Source organism: Heterocephalus glaber, unplaced genomic scaffold (assembly GCF_053883595.1).
Source record: "Heterocephalus glaber isolate CG9 unplaced genomic scaffold, H.glaber_assembly_v1.0 deba00000896, whole genome shotgun sequence".
NCBI classification, from domain to species: Eukaryota; Metazoa; Chordata; class Mammalia; order Rodentia; family Bathyergidae; genus Heterocephalus; species Heterocephalus glaber.
Genome location: NW_028258170.1, coordinates 2,377,509 through 2,391,987, shown reverse-complemented (window position 1 = coordinate 2,391,987; position 14,479 = coordinate 2,377,509). Strand labels below are relative to the sequence as shown.

At 39.0% G+C, this 14,479-nt stretch overlaps 2 pseudogenes; both read left to right on the top strand.

Annotated features, from left to right (window-relative positions):
• The first annotated feature begins 2,342 nt into the window (after positions 1–2,342).
• On the top strand, positions 2,343–9,510 carry LOC101722545 (olfactory receptor 8U3-like; annotated as a pseudogene).
• A 64-nt stretch (positions 9,511–9,574) lies between these two features.
• Positions 9,575–10,513, top strand: LOC101701721 (RNA-binding protein with serine-rich domain 1 pseudogene; annotated as a pseudogene).
• The last annotated feature ends 3,966 nt before the right edge of the window (positions 10,514–14,479 follow it).

Below are 14,479 nucleotides of genomic sequence, written 5' to 3'. Positions count from 1 at the left end.
GATTAATATAGTGAAAATGGCCATACTTACAAAACTGCTATATAGATTTAATGCACTTCCAATTGAGATCCAAGCAGCATACTTCATAGCCCTTGAGAAAACAATCCAAAAATTCATTTGGAACAAGAAGAGACCCAGAAGAGCAAAAGCAATTCTAGGTAACAGAGACATGGCAGGGGGTAACATAATCTCCAACCTGCAACTCTACTACAAAGCTATTGTGATAAAAACAGACTTGAGGACCAGTGGAACAGATTAGAAGATGCAGAAACAATGCCAGAAACACTCAGCCATCTCATCATCGATAGAGGAGCCAAACACCCTCATTGGAGGAAAGATAGCCTCTTTAATAAATGGTGCTGGAGAAATTGGGCTTCAACTTGCCAAAGATTAAAACTAGACCTGTATCTCTTACCATGCACTAAACTAAAATCAAAATGGATTAAAGATCTAAACATTAAAATAGAAACTCTGAACCAGGTGGAACAGAGGTTAGGTAGAACCCTTGAAGACATCAGTGTAGGAAAAGATTTTATAAACAAAACCTCAATTGCCCGTGAACTAGCACAATCAACAAGTGGGATCTCTTCTTATTAAAAGGCTTCTGCACAGCAAGAGAAACCACCAGCAGTATGAAGAGACAACCCACAATGTGGGAAAAAATCTTCACCTGCTCTTCCTCAGACAAAGGTCTACTATCTCGAATCTATAAAGAACTTAAAAAGATCAGACCTCCGAAATTTAAAGACCCAATCCAAAAATGGGCATCTGAAATGAATAGACATTTCTCAGACAAAGAAGTAGAAATAGCAAATAAATACATGAAAAAATGTTCAATATTATTGGTCATTCAAGAGATGCAAATGAAAACAAAGCTGAGATTCCACTTCACTCCAAAGAATGGCTGCTATCATGAAATCAACCAAAAACAAATGCTGGTGGGGCTGTGGCTAAAGAGGAAACTTGCTCCACTGTTGGTGGGAGTGTAGACTGATGCAAGTACTGTGGAAATCAGTATGGAGATACCTCAAAGAACTAGGACTGGAAGTCCCATTTGACCCTACTCTTCCACTGCTGGGGATCTTCCCCAAAGAATTCAAAGAATCATACTACAGTGATATATGTGCACCCATGTTCATAGCAGCACAGTTTGTAACAACTAAAACTTGGAAACAGCCCAAATGCCCAGCAACTGGAGACTGGATCAAGAAAATGTGGATTTTTTAATAAAATGGAGTACTACTCAGCCATAAAAAATGAAAAATTAGATCTATTTATAGCTAAGTGGATGCACATTGAGGTGATACTCTTAAGTGAAATAAATAGGACACACATGAATAAATACCAAATAGTTTCTCTGGTGTGAGAAACTGAAAGTGTAAATAAGGACTAAATGTATAGTAGGTAATATGAAATAGGAAGAAAAGGGGCAAAGGGGAAGGAAGTGGGAGGGCTAGGGGAAAGGATAGAAGGGAATGGAATTAATATTTGAAAATGGAAAAATAGCAACAAAAGCTTTGTAAACAGGGAGGAATGGAGGGGTTGAAGGGAGGGCTGGGCAAGGGTGAAAAATAAGAACCAAGAGAGACTATGTAAAGGTGCAAATTTGCAATGATGAATGTCATTGTATTGTATACCTAAAATGTACCAATGATTAGAATGAATAACCGAAAATGTAAAATAGGAAGAAAAGGTCCAAAGGGGTAGGGGTAGTGGGAGGGGCAGGAGAAAGGAAAGAAGGGAAAGGAGAAATGCTGAGAAATGGAAAAAATGGAAATAAAGTCTTTGTAAATAGGGCAGGGTGGAGGGCATGAAGGGAAGGCTAGGAATGGGGAAAAAATAAGAACCAAGATGCATTATGTAAAGGTACAATTCCCAATGAGAAATGTAATTGTGTTGTATACCTACAATGTACCAATAAAATAATTTAATTAAAAAAAAACTTAAAATGTGCTAAAACACAATGATTAATTCCGAATTCCTCTATGATGAACAGAACAAAATATTCAACACTAGCATTACTGTGGAAGGGGGTTTTGACATTTATATTGTTTACCATCTTTGTACTTGGCCATGTATTGATTATGCAGAGTAGATTTCACACATAACCAAATCTTGTAAGTCCACTGTTCTAATTTAAATGTGGTTTCTAATTTAAATATGATTTTGTGTTCCCTTTGCCTTCAGAGGTTGATTTTTTTGTAGTTAGAACATCTCAGTAACAGGGGGCCATGGGGGCCAGTTTCCTGGGGGAATAGCAGACTTTAGCCCTGAAAGAATAAAGACTTCACTGCGCAAAGATATATGTCACCCATTCACACACCTCACTATCGGAGAGTGTCATGGGGCAGGGGACCCCTATGGAAACATTCAGGGACAAATTTCCTCCAAAATCAGGTAAGTGGACAGGCTCTTTTGGTCATTTACAATAAATCCATTCTTCAAGTTTCCCTCTACTTTTCCCACTCAAAAGAAATTTTAAGAACCTGCTTAATCCTGGCCCAGCTGGACTTAGCTGACATTTACACAAAAATTCAACAATCCTCCCAACTCTATCCCAGCAAGCATATTAATCATCTGCTCCCCAAGACACAGGAGCCCCTCAGAGAAAGAACACTTTTGTCATCCACTGGTAAAATGCTGAAAGCCAGTTCCTGTACAGCAGAACATATCTGTGAAAATTGTATTTCTCTCAGGATGGTTTTAATGGTTTTAGAGTAAGTGTGTACCAAAGAAAAGGTAATACATAAAAATGGAAGTTTATTTTTTTTGAAATATGACATTGAAGAGGGTCTATGTAATTTCTCCCTTACATTTTGGATGAGCAAGAAAGGAAAACAAGCTGTATTTTTTTACATCTTTTAAACAAAAGTAATCTAATACCAAAGCTTCCAACACTTACATATAAATATCCAAAGTCTTGTTTATCATGTCCAAAACTGGGACTGGATTTATGTTCCTATATTTGAAAATGGGCAAATTATTGGCCACATCAACACTTTCTGGTTTCTCCGATTATTCTTCACCATAAGATAAATTGTAGTTTATCTAAGGGCTATGTTAAATGCTGGTGCAGGACAGGGCAGTGCAAGAGCTTCACCCTAAAACACTTCTTTGGCTCCACCAGCAGTAATATGTGATAGAGAGAAAACTGGTTTTTGTGGCCAATTTTATGTATGTGTGCATGTGTATGTATGTGGATATATGTATGTGACATATACATTAGTGTGTTTGTATGAATGTAACAATTACACATATATATGTGTACACCTGTGAGTTGAACATATATGCGTTTATGTGTCTATTTTGGTTTTGGAGAACACATTAGGTAGTATTAAGCTTGAGTTAATAGAAGAAGAAAATAATTTTTTTTTTTTTGCTACCAGGAATTGAACTCAGGGCCTCGTGTTTGCTGTGCAGGCTCTGTACCTCTGTGCTACATCCCCAGCCCAAAGAGAGAAAATTAAAAGAACATATTTTCTGACTCTACACCAAACTATTAGATTCCTTCTGGGCAACATAATTGGGAGTGAAAGGTGTTATTTTTTTATTCCATACACTTCACAGTTTTATTATTTGTATTTGTATTTTGGAATTTGATATGGTAAGAACTCGTCTTTTACTTTCTCCCTAGAAAGTTGGGTTTCTCACCCTCAGAGGTGGAAAGGGATGACAGCTCCCAGTCACTGCACCATGCAGGTTGTTACAGCCACAAAGAGAGTTACAGACAGGAAGTAAGCTCCAAGAATTCTGTCTGCAGGTGAAAAGCCAAGGAACTAAGAAGACACTTTGAGGGAGAGGGCAGCTGGGGAGGACATAGCTTTGTACTTCCTTTGAATGAAGAATTCAAATAAAGAACAGGGCTTTGTAGTAAATTCAGGAAAGGGCCCAAGCTCTGGCTCCATTTCCTTTCCATGTTCCCCTCCTCACAGCTGCAGGAGTTACAGTGTAACACCCTCCACACTGATGACCAGTGTAATACTCTCCACACTTCTGACCAGGCAGTGCCCCTCCACCCTGACCCAGAGGCCAATGATGTATTGCTAGAAGTGCAGATGAAGCACATCTGGTTCATCTTGCAGAAGACAGGAAGGCTCCTGCTGAAAACAGCTTCTCCTTGCCTTGTCCTAGAGACAACATTTTAAAAGCACTGCTTTATGTTATTGTAGCACTGAAAATCAAATAGGTATTGTTGAGAACCTTTCTGATTATAAATGTTGCAGTTAAAATAAAATATATTAGCCTCACAGACATATTTGTTCTTTCCTTCTTAGAAATGCAACATTTGAAAATGAATCACTTGTATACAAATTCAAAATGTGCCTGATCCACAAGTGGAAATATTTAATGGCTTCTATTTTTTTCCCTATTGAATATACTGCTTTTCTATTTAGCACAATGTATATTTGTGAAATAAAAAGAAATCTATTCAAAAATATAATGGATTAGTATACTGTTTTTTTCCCAGCAACAAGAAAATAAAGGAACAGAAAATAGAAAATTGTTATTCTCTCTTTATGCCTTGAAACTTAATATTTTCTAATCCTAAAATATTAAATATAGTTACAAATATGTAAGGCTTTTGTTTATTACTTTATTGTTCCTACGTGTCTTCAATTGACTCTTTCAGTGGTCTTTAATTTTTAGCCTCAGAAAATGATACCTAGAGAGAGGTGTGTTTTAAATAGATGTTCTGTTTTCTTTTGAATTTCACTGTATTGAACCCTATTTCTCCTAAGCCAAAACATAGGATAGCTGCATACTTTTGTCCCTTTAATGTGTTTATGTTCCTATCTTGTCTTTTTTCCCACAGCAGATGAGAGATTTGAATAAATAGCAGAAAGGACCACCACAAAAGTGACAGAGTTTGTTCTTTTGGGCTTCTCTGTCCATAGAGATTGAAGTTATCCTCTTTGTGATCATTTTTGCAGTGTATTCTTTGACTTTGATAGGATGTTGAGATGATTTCATTAATCTGTAGGGACTCTCGGCTTCACACACCCATGTACTTTTTCCTCAGTAATCTGGCCTTTGTAGACCTTTGTTACTCCTCATCAATCGCCCCCAAATTCCTAGATACCCTGCTGACCAAGCAAAAGTCTATATCTTTCTATGCATGTGCCACACACCTGGGCTTTTTCCTGAACTTTGTGATTTCAGAGATGTTCCTTCTTGCAGTAATGGGTTATGATCACTATGTGGCCATCTGCAATCCTCTTCTCTACATGGTGGTCATGTCCCAAAAGGTGTGCATGTGGCTGGTATTGGGCCCCTACTTATACAGCTTTTCTGTTGCTTTGCTCCACACAACAGTTAATTTCCAACTGATCTACTGTGGCCCCAATAGAATCAATCATTTCTATTGTGACGATGTCCCTTTGATGGCTCTTACCTGCTCAGACACCAGCCTCAAAGAGATCTTGATATTCATTTTTGCTGGATTCAACACGATCAGCTCATTGATCATTGTGCTTATTTCTTATTTATTGTGGCGGCCATCTTGAGAATCCAGTCTACTGCAGGGAGACGTAAAGCTTTCTCTACTTGTGCTTCTCATCTGACTTCTGTGACTATATTCCACGGGACTCTGATCTTCATGTATCTACAGCCAAAATCCAACCATTCCCTGGACACAAAATGGCATCCATGTTCTACACCATGGTCATCCCCATGCTAATCCCCATGATCTACAGCTTGAGGAATCAAGAAGAATGTCTTGAAGAAAGCTGTGGGAAAATGCCCTGTCCTGCCTCTAACACATTTAATAAAAGGGATTTCCTGAGATGGATCCATACTCCATGCAGGCAGCAAGGTTTTAAAAGTCATTGTCTGGGCTGGGGATTTAGCTCAGTGGTTTCACCACCTGCTGCACAAGCGCAAGGACCTGAGCTTGATCCCTGGTATCAGAAAAAAAAAAAATTATTGTCTGGACTAGAACTTTTTTTAAGACTCACCTTCCATATGAGTACAGTCATTTTGCACATGTGTTTGTTGTTCATTCAGTCTATGATACAATGAACCCTTGGAAGGAATACAATTAAATTTTTAAAAATTACCACTACATCCACATGTGGCTCTGATGCCATTGACCTGGAAGCCCCTGTGCTAAGTAATGTTTAGCTGCTGGCTTTCAATTTTCTTTCTTGATTAGTGTATTGGTAGAGAATAGAGGATGCATCAAGGGAATAAGTGTGTGTACACCCTCAGGTCATTCTGCACAAGTGTCTGAGTCTTAACTTTACCCTGAATGCTTCTTGTCATTTTCCACTCGGCCTCTGACCACCAACACTCATGGTTATTCCCTGAAATTACATGATGCCGTGGCTTAGTCTATGTGTCATCTTCACTGGGCTAAGGGACAGCTACGTGGCTGGTAAGCATTATCTCTGGTGTGGCTGTGAGCATGTCTGTAAGGGATTAGCATTTGAATCAGCAAAGAAGCTCAACCTCACCAATGTGGGCAGGAGTAACTCAATCTGTTTAGGTCCCAAATAAAAGGAATTCATGGAGGAAGGGTGATTCACTCTTGTTTCTTAAGCCGAGATCTCTGTCTTCTCCTGCCCCCAGGATTAACTTCTGTTTTGGAGTACTCCAGACTGTTCTGGGTCTACACCAACATTTTTAAGCCCTCAGCCTCCAAGTAGAAGTTAGGTCTTTCACAACCTGGCTTCAGGGGCCTTGAAGTTCACAGTGAATTATACTACCACCCATCATTATTTCTGGCCTTCCTCCATGTTTACATGAGACAATTCTATTTATTTATCTATATTTATGTATCTTCAATTGGTAGGGTATTTTGCTCTGGAATCCTAACACATAGAATTACCATATACTTTGACAAGGTGTCATTTTCATTGTGTAGATCTGAAAGTCAAAACCATGTTGACCAGAGAACCATGACCCAGTGACTCTACAGGTGGTGAGAGAGATAGGACTCACTATGCACATCTGTGATGTTTGCGGTAGGCCGATGGGCTTGATTTCTGCTGAAGTCATCCTGCTCTCTTGATATGATCTGATAAGAAGAGGGCTGCAGTGTGCTCTTAGATGTATGGGATTGGTGAATGGAAATGAGGGACTTGTAAATTCACCTGCAGCTTTTATGAGTCACTTAAAGTCACTGGTTAACTCTAGAGGTTAAAATCAGAAAGACAATAGCCAGAATAACTAAGCTGCTTCCCTACATGTATAAAAGCCTTACTTATTTCCTTTGTGATTGTTGAACAGTGTTAGAGAAATAAACTGCTGTTCATCCCCCAGTCTGTCTCCTTTTCTTTCTTTAAAGGTCAGTGCTCTCTGGGGTCTCAAGTCGCCCTTTAGAGAGACCACCAACAAATAAATAAGTTAAAAATGTTGATATAAATAAATACTTGTAGAAGGAAAACCATTTTACAGATTTCAAATGAGGGAGCAGATATTGGAAAAGGGATTGGCCTTTTTGGGGGAGACTCTCAGAATTCTAAAAGTATTCCTGGAAACTTTGCAATTACATTATCAAACATAGAAAGCAATGCACAAACTTTTCTAGAAAACATTTTACAAATTGCATTCCTAGTAAAAACCACCACATTCTATGATGTAAGTATAAGATGTAATGGAAAAGTATTCTTCCAACAAATAACAATGGTAAAACTTTATATTCTGTCTAATTGCTTAGAGACACGAAATATATATAGTGGAGTTAAACCATGAGCATTTGCATGTGAAAATGTTGTCTTACATTTATTCTTCCTTCTAAACTCAAAAATTATATGTGTGTGTCTGTGTGAGTGCACATATATCACATATATGTGAGATAGAACACAATAAACTCAATGAACATTCATGTTGTATAGAACACAGACTGCAAGTCTATGGATATTAACTAGAAACAGTGCAGCACAATAATGCCTTTTGGAAATAAGACTGTGGTTTGTGCCATACACTTCAAAGGTTAAATACCATGTCTAAGACAAATGGTTCATCCCAAGACCATGTTTAACCTTCAGTCAGATACTGTTGGAAATAATAATTTGATAGTCCATATCTAAACATGATCAATATTTAAATACCACAAAAGGCAAAAAGCAAGAAGAAATGTAAGTTTCATTATTACTGTTAAATAAATAAAATCATCTCAAATGATAAGTTTTCAGTCACTCAACTTGAAAAGAATATTTCCAGAAAGATACAGAAAGAACTTACCAATTGAATTACATTAGGCCAGGGTCTTGGAAAAATTATTGATAATTCAAGGAATTAATGAGTGGGAAAAATAGTTTTAAACAGTATAAGATGCAGAAAGTCATGTAAAATTTGGGGAAAACTACCTCAGAATATCCTTATGTACAGCTACAAAATCTGTTATGAAGTTAAATTTATCTCTAAATTCCTACTAGGAACCAAAGATATCTCACATCATTATCTGCTATGTGATACAACAAACTATACCTGATATTTGTCTGTGACTGCCTGGATATTTCCACTTTGTTCACTATTCAAAGATTAGTGACATTCTCCTTTGCAGGTCAGATCTGATAATGTGGAACCAATTTGGTCCAACAGAAAGGCATGAAAGATGAAATTTTTAGTAATTTCCAAAATATAATTTGAGGGGAACTTGAGTGATGGTTTTCCAGGTGATGCTCTAACAACAGGAAAATCAGAAGGGACCAGGAGAGGGTGCATCTGATCTTAGAATATGTGGTCTTCACAGAAGTAGCAGTGTGATGCCTTAGTAGCATTACAGGATTTCCTCACCATCTAAGGGAAAACTGTGCACATAATTTGCTCTTGTTGTACCACTGTCTTTTAAATTAAATTCCCAATCCATGTGGAATTTTTTCAGAGTAAATATAAAGCAAGGATATACTCCCCAGTTTAATGATTTCATTGCTATTCTCAGATATTTAATGAATCCAGGCAACATGGCTTATTTTATAGACTTGGACATGTGTGATTCTTGCTTTCTTTTGTTTTTCATTTTTCTGTGCCTGAATAATATGTAACAGTGTAAATGGTGCACATTGTATTGTGTCTAAATATAAAAAGAGATATTAGTCCTTTACACATGCTAAAAAATACAAGAGAAAATGATTAAATGCACTCATAATAATCTAGTCTAATCTCCACTGAAAATCTCTTTTGTGCCTGTTTCTTGCACAGTTTACATAGAATGAATAATATATTCCTATAAAGATTAAAATAAATGAAATTGAAGGCACAAGTTTCATCTCATAGGTTCATTTACCAACCTGAGAATAAGGAGAAATGTTGTCAAGGAGAATGCAGAGATGGAAAGTGAATTCCCTATAGGCAAACGGTAAACAACATAAATTGGCACAGGAAAACCTGGGAGGCATCTGCAGGTAACCATCCCTTAAATGTTTGCCTCAGGAATCAGGAGCAATTGGGAATGTTGCCCCTAGGAATGACCCAGGGGAACTGACATCTCTAGAGGAAGAGCCAACAGGTGGCGAGCGGGAGGAGGTGGTGGTGGTGTCAGTGGGAAGATTTTGGGCTTTGGCATAAATTGCAATCGATTAGGGATCATTGTTCAGACTCAAATTAGAATTGAGATTTCAGATAAGTGAGGCCACCATTGCTGCATTTAACACCTCAAAAGGGGAGAATGGATTTTTCAGGAGTGAAAAAGAAGAGCTTGGTAGGAGTCAAAGAAAATAATAAAAAGTCCAGCACTAGGGCTCCTTCTTCTACCAAACATCAGGATGGCTCTGATAAGAAGTCCAAGCATCACTCTAAAGACAAGGGGGCCACCAAGGAATCTATTGAGAAGGACTGTGACAAGATAAGACCCAGAAGAGGCATGGTGCTTCCAGTGGTAGCAGCAGCACCAGGTCTTGGTCCAGCTCAAATTCAGGTTCAGGCTCTGGCACCAGCTCAGGCTCAAGCAGTGGCTCCCATTCCTCTTCAGTATCCGGGCATTCTGGAAGCTACAGTACATCCCACAGCTCCAGTTCCAGCAGCTCCTCTGGCTCCCCAAGCCCTTCATGGCTCAGACACAGCAGGCAGCAATCCAAATCCAAGCCACCTAAAAGAGATGAAAAGGAGAGGAAAAGGCAATGCCCTTCTCCTAAACCCACCAAAGTGCACATTGGGAGGCTTACCAGGAATGTGACTAAGGGTCACATCGTGGAGATATTTTCCACCTATGGGAAGACTAAAATGATGGACATGTGTGTAGAAAGGATGCACCCTCATCTCTCCAAAGGCTATGCATACGTGGAGTTTGAGAATCCAGATGAAGCTGAGAAACCACTGAAGCACATGGATGGAGGACAAATCAGTGGTCAGGAGATGACTGCTACTTCTGTGCTGGCCCCTGGCCTAGGCAACCACCCTGATGATTCAGCTCTCCCAGGAGAATGCTCCCTCCACCTCACATGTGGCACAGGTCACCTCCACAGATGAGGAGAAGGTCACACTCTCCAAGACGCAGGTCCCAGGTGTGCAGGAGGTCCCATTCTCCTGGCTGCTGCCATAGGAGCCCCCTAGTTCCAATTCTTCCCAATAAGCAAGACTACTGAAGCTCACTCTTGTAACTTGTGTCCCACTCAGCTCAGTTGTGTCACTTCTCTGGCAAAATGAGGAGCAGTAGAAGAGGATCCCTCACTCAGGCAAGCTTCAAAGGCAGCAATGGAGACACTTGTTTTTCAGGCGGGCTTTGACTGCAGAAGTGCTCTTGGTTCAGAGCTGTGCACATAAAGGTGCCCTGAAGTTTTCTGTCTAGGAAGCTCCCCATTCACAGCTCAGGAGTCTGTTTAGTGGCAAAGCCTGTAGGAACAAGCAAGCCTCCAGGTGGCAGTTGCCCCAGCCTTTCCAGATGAGTTGGGGGCAGACTGGCAATCTGGTCATACCTTGGGGATCAATCCACCATTCCCATTAGACTTGGCCCTTTGATCCTTGCTTGAGTCCTCTTCCAGCCTCTAGGATCAAACACCTGGAGAGACTCCCCCCGCCCTGTGTTAGTTGTCATAACGGTTCTGTCTTTCTATTTCTCACTTATGCACCAAGCCCATTTGTCTTCTTGACTCTCAAATGTTGGTGAGCAATTTGCAAATCAGCTTTGCAGGTCACCATGGAGCCCCCATTTCACCTGCCACTCATGGTGGTCTTGCAGGTTACTTTGGTAACATGTACACTGATTTTTTGGCTTTTATTTTACAGTCAGTGCTATAAAATTTGAGTTTGCTAACTGCAGCATTTTACATAAGGTTGTGTTTGTACTTTATTGTGTAAAGGAATTGTATTGAATAAACCTACAATTAGAATGCAAAAAAAAGAGTCAACTGATTAGTTTTGCCTTGTATTTTTCCGTCTAAAAAATGGAAGAAACAAATAGATGTGTACAACTTTATTTTCCTCCTTGTTCTAGTTATTCTGTGGGGCCTCTTATTTACTTTGTTATCATAACTGAACATGCCACTGGGTAACTTACAAGGAACAAAGGACAGGTCAGCTCACCATTCCAGGAACTGCCAGGCCCAGTGTCTTGAGGATTTGTGCTGCAGGAGATAGTAGAGCCCCAGGCCACTCAGCACACCACACAGAGAGGGCAGTGCACACAAGAAACACATCCAAACTGGCTGTCATAACTGATCTGTTCTCCACACAGTCCATCCTTGACCCAGTCATCTCTGGTAGGTCCCACCTCAGACCACTTTTAATACTTCAAATCTGGGAGTAAATGTCAACATGAATATTTATGAAAACATTCAAACAATAGCAAATTGGTCTTGAATTCAAACGAAATTTGTTTTGGGTTTGCAATATTAAATCTGTGAATGATGTTATACAGCCTGTGTGTCCCAAAGCTGAGCTATGACACTCACAGTTGTACCTCTTAGCTCTCCCAGGAGAAGACAAAACTGAGTAGACTGGTACCTCAGTTAAGGAACTTGAGTTTTTCCATGATTCTGGTCCCAAACCAAGTTGCATGAGAACAGAATCAAATTCAGTGGTCAGGTGCGATGCTGGCCTTATGGGGAAATTTGATTCGATTCTGGTCCAATTTGGCTTGTGACTTCGAACCTGGAAAGAAGGGAGTTCGTGAACTGAGGCACTGTGGTATTATTCTCCACAATAGCAGATATCTCTTTCAATTTCATCATTTTATAAGTAAGAAAACTGGCACTGGATTAAAAGTACATTTATTGACATAGAACACATTCCATATATGACACTAATTTTTAACTTTCTGCTGAGCTCAATGTGATTAGCTCCATTTTACAGAGAGAGAACTTTGTTCTTCAGAGGTTCAAAGACTGGTTCAAAGTGACACCATGTGTGTACCTGGGACTAGATTTATGACATCAGAATTTGAAGTTTCTCACCTTATTCTACTGTGCAAGAAGTAACTATTAAATAGAAAGCAATCACAGTTCTCAATTCCTGATCCTAACGAAAACTGATTTACATGATGGATGCATTATGGTCTTGGAGAAGTTGAAGGAAGTATTTTTTTTCCCCAAATTTGACCCATTGCAGTGCTTTTTCTACACTCTCTGTTAAATCACTAGTCATAATTTTACCTGATCCACAAAAACATAAATCTTGTACATACTAATCAGGGTATCATGAGAAGTTCAATATGTGTACATACTGTTTAATGTCTACATCAGGTTAAATATATTGATTTACTCAGGCATTTGTCAATTCTTTGTGGCAAAAATGAACATAATTCTTTCTTGTAGCACTTTGAAATCAACAGTAGTTAATTAAACACAGTTACTATGCAATGCAATAATGCCCCAGAGCTCCTTGCATGGTAACCATTCAAAAGTGTATGCTTTTGTTTTTATTTTTATTTTTCTCCTAAATTGTTTTATTGGTACATTTTAGGTATACAATACATTTACATTTATCATTGGGTGCTTGTACCTGTACATGATGTATCTTGGTTTTTATTTTTTTCCCCATTACCTGTGCGCCCTTCACCCCCTCCATGCTTCCGTATTTACATAGACTTCATTTCCATTTTTTTCTTTTCCCATAATTTTTCCATTCCCTTCTTCCCTTTCCCATTCCCCTCCCACTACCCCTACCCATTTGGACCTTTTCTTCCTATTTCAAGTTATCAATTATTCATTTTAATCATTTTAACCCCTATTTACACTTTCAGTTTCTCACACTAGAGAAACTTTTCAATATTTACACGTGTGTCCTATATATTTCACTTAAGAGTATGGACTAAATATGCATCCATTTAGCTATAAATGACTCTAGTTTCTCATTCTTTATGGCTGTGGCTGAGTAGTACTACATTTTATTTAAAAAAAAACCTTCATTATTCAGTTTCCAGTTGATGGGCAGTTGGGCTGTTTCCAAGCTTTAGCTATTACAAACTGTGCCACTATGAATATGGGTGGACATATATCGCTGGGGTATGAGTCTTTTAATTCTTTTGGGAAGATACCCAGCAGGGAAATAGTTGAGTCAAATGGGACCTCTAGTCCTAGTTCTTTCAGGTATCTCCATACTGATTTCCATAGTGGTTGCACCAGTCTACACTCCCAACAATGGAGAAGGGTTTCTTTCTCCCCACACCACCACCAGCATTTGTTATTGGTTGATTTCTTGATAGCAGCCATTCTTTGTAAGGTGAGGTGGAATGTCAGTGTTTTTTTATCTGCAATTTTCTAATGACCAGTGATGTTGAACATTTTTTCATATATTTGTTTGCTTCTTTTACTTCTTTGTCTGAGAAGTTTCTGTTCATTTCAGATGCCCATTTTTAAATTGGGTCTTTGAATTTGGGGGGTCTAATTTTTCTCAGTTCTTTATATATTCTAGATAATAGACCTTTGTATGCAGTGCAGCTGCTAAAAGTTTTTTTCCCACAATGTGGGTTGTCTGTTAGCTCTGTTGCTGGATTCTCTTGCAGTGCAGAAGATTTTTTTTTTTTTTGGTACCAGGAATAGAACTCATGACTTTGTACTTTTGAGGCAGGCACAGTGCCACTGAGCTAAATCCCTGGCCCAGTGCAGAAGCTTTTTAATAAGATGAGATCCCAGTTGGTTGTTTCTGCTAGTTCCCGTGCTACTAAGATTTTGTTCATAAAGTCTTTTCCTATGCTTCTAGAGTTCTACCTAACAAATATTCCAGCAAGTTTAGTGTTTCTGTTTTGATATTTAGATCTTTAATCCACTTCAATCTTACTTTAGTGCATAGTGAGAGGTACGGATCAAGTTTTAACCTTTGGCAGGTTGAAATCCAGTTTTTCCAAAACCATTTATTAAATAGGCTATCTTTCCTCCGGTGAGGGTGGTTCGTTCCTTTGTCAAAGATGAGGTGGCGGAGTATGTCTGAAGTTGTTTCTGCATCTTCCCATCTATTCCACTGATCCTCAGGTCTGTTTCTTTGCCAGTACAATGCTGTGTTTATCACAGTAGCTTTGTAGAATAGTTTCAAGTTGGGGATTCTGATACCCCCTGCCATGTCTCTGTTTCCTAGAATTGCTTTTCTATTCTAGGTCTCTCCT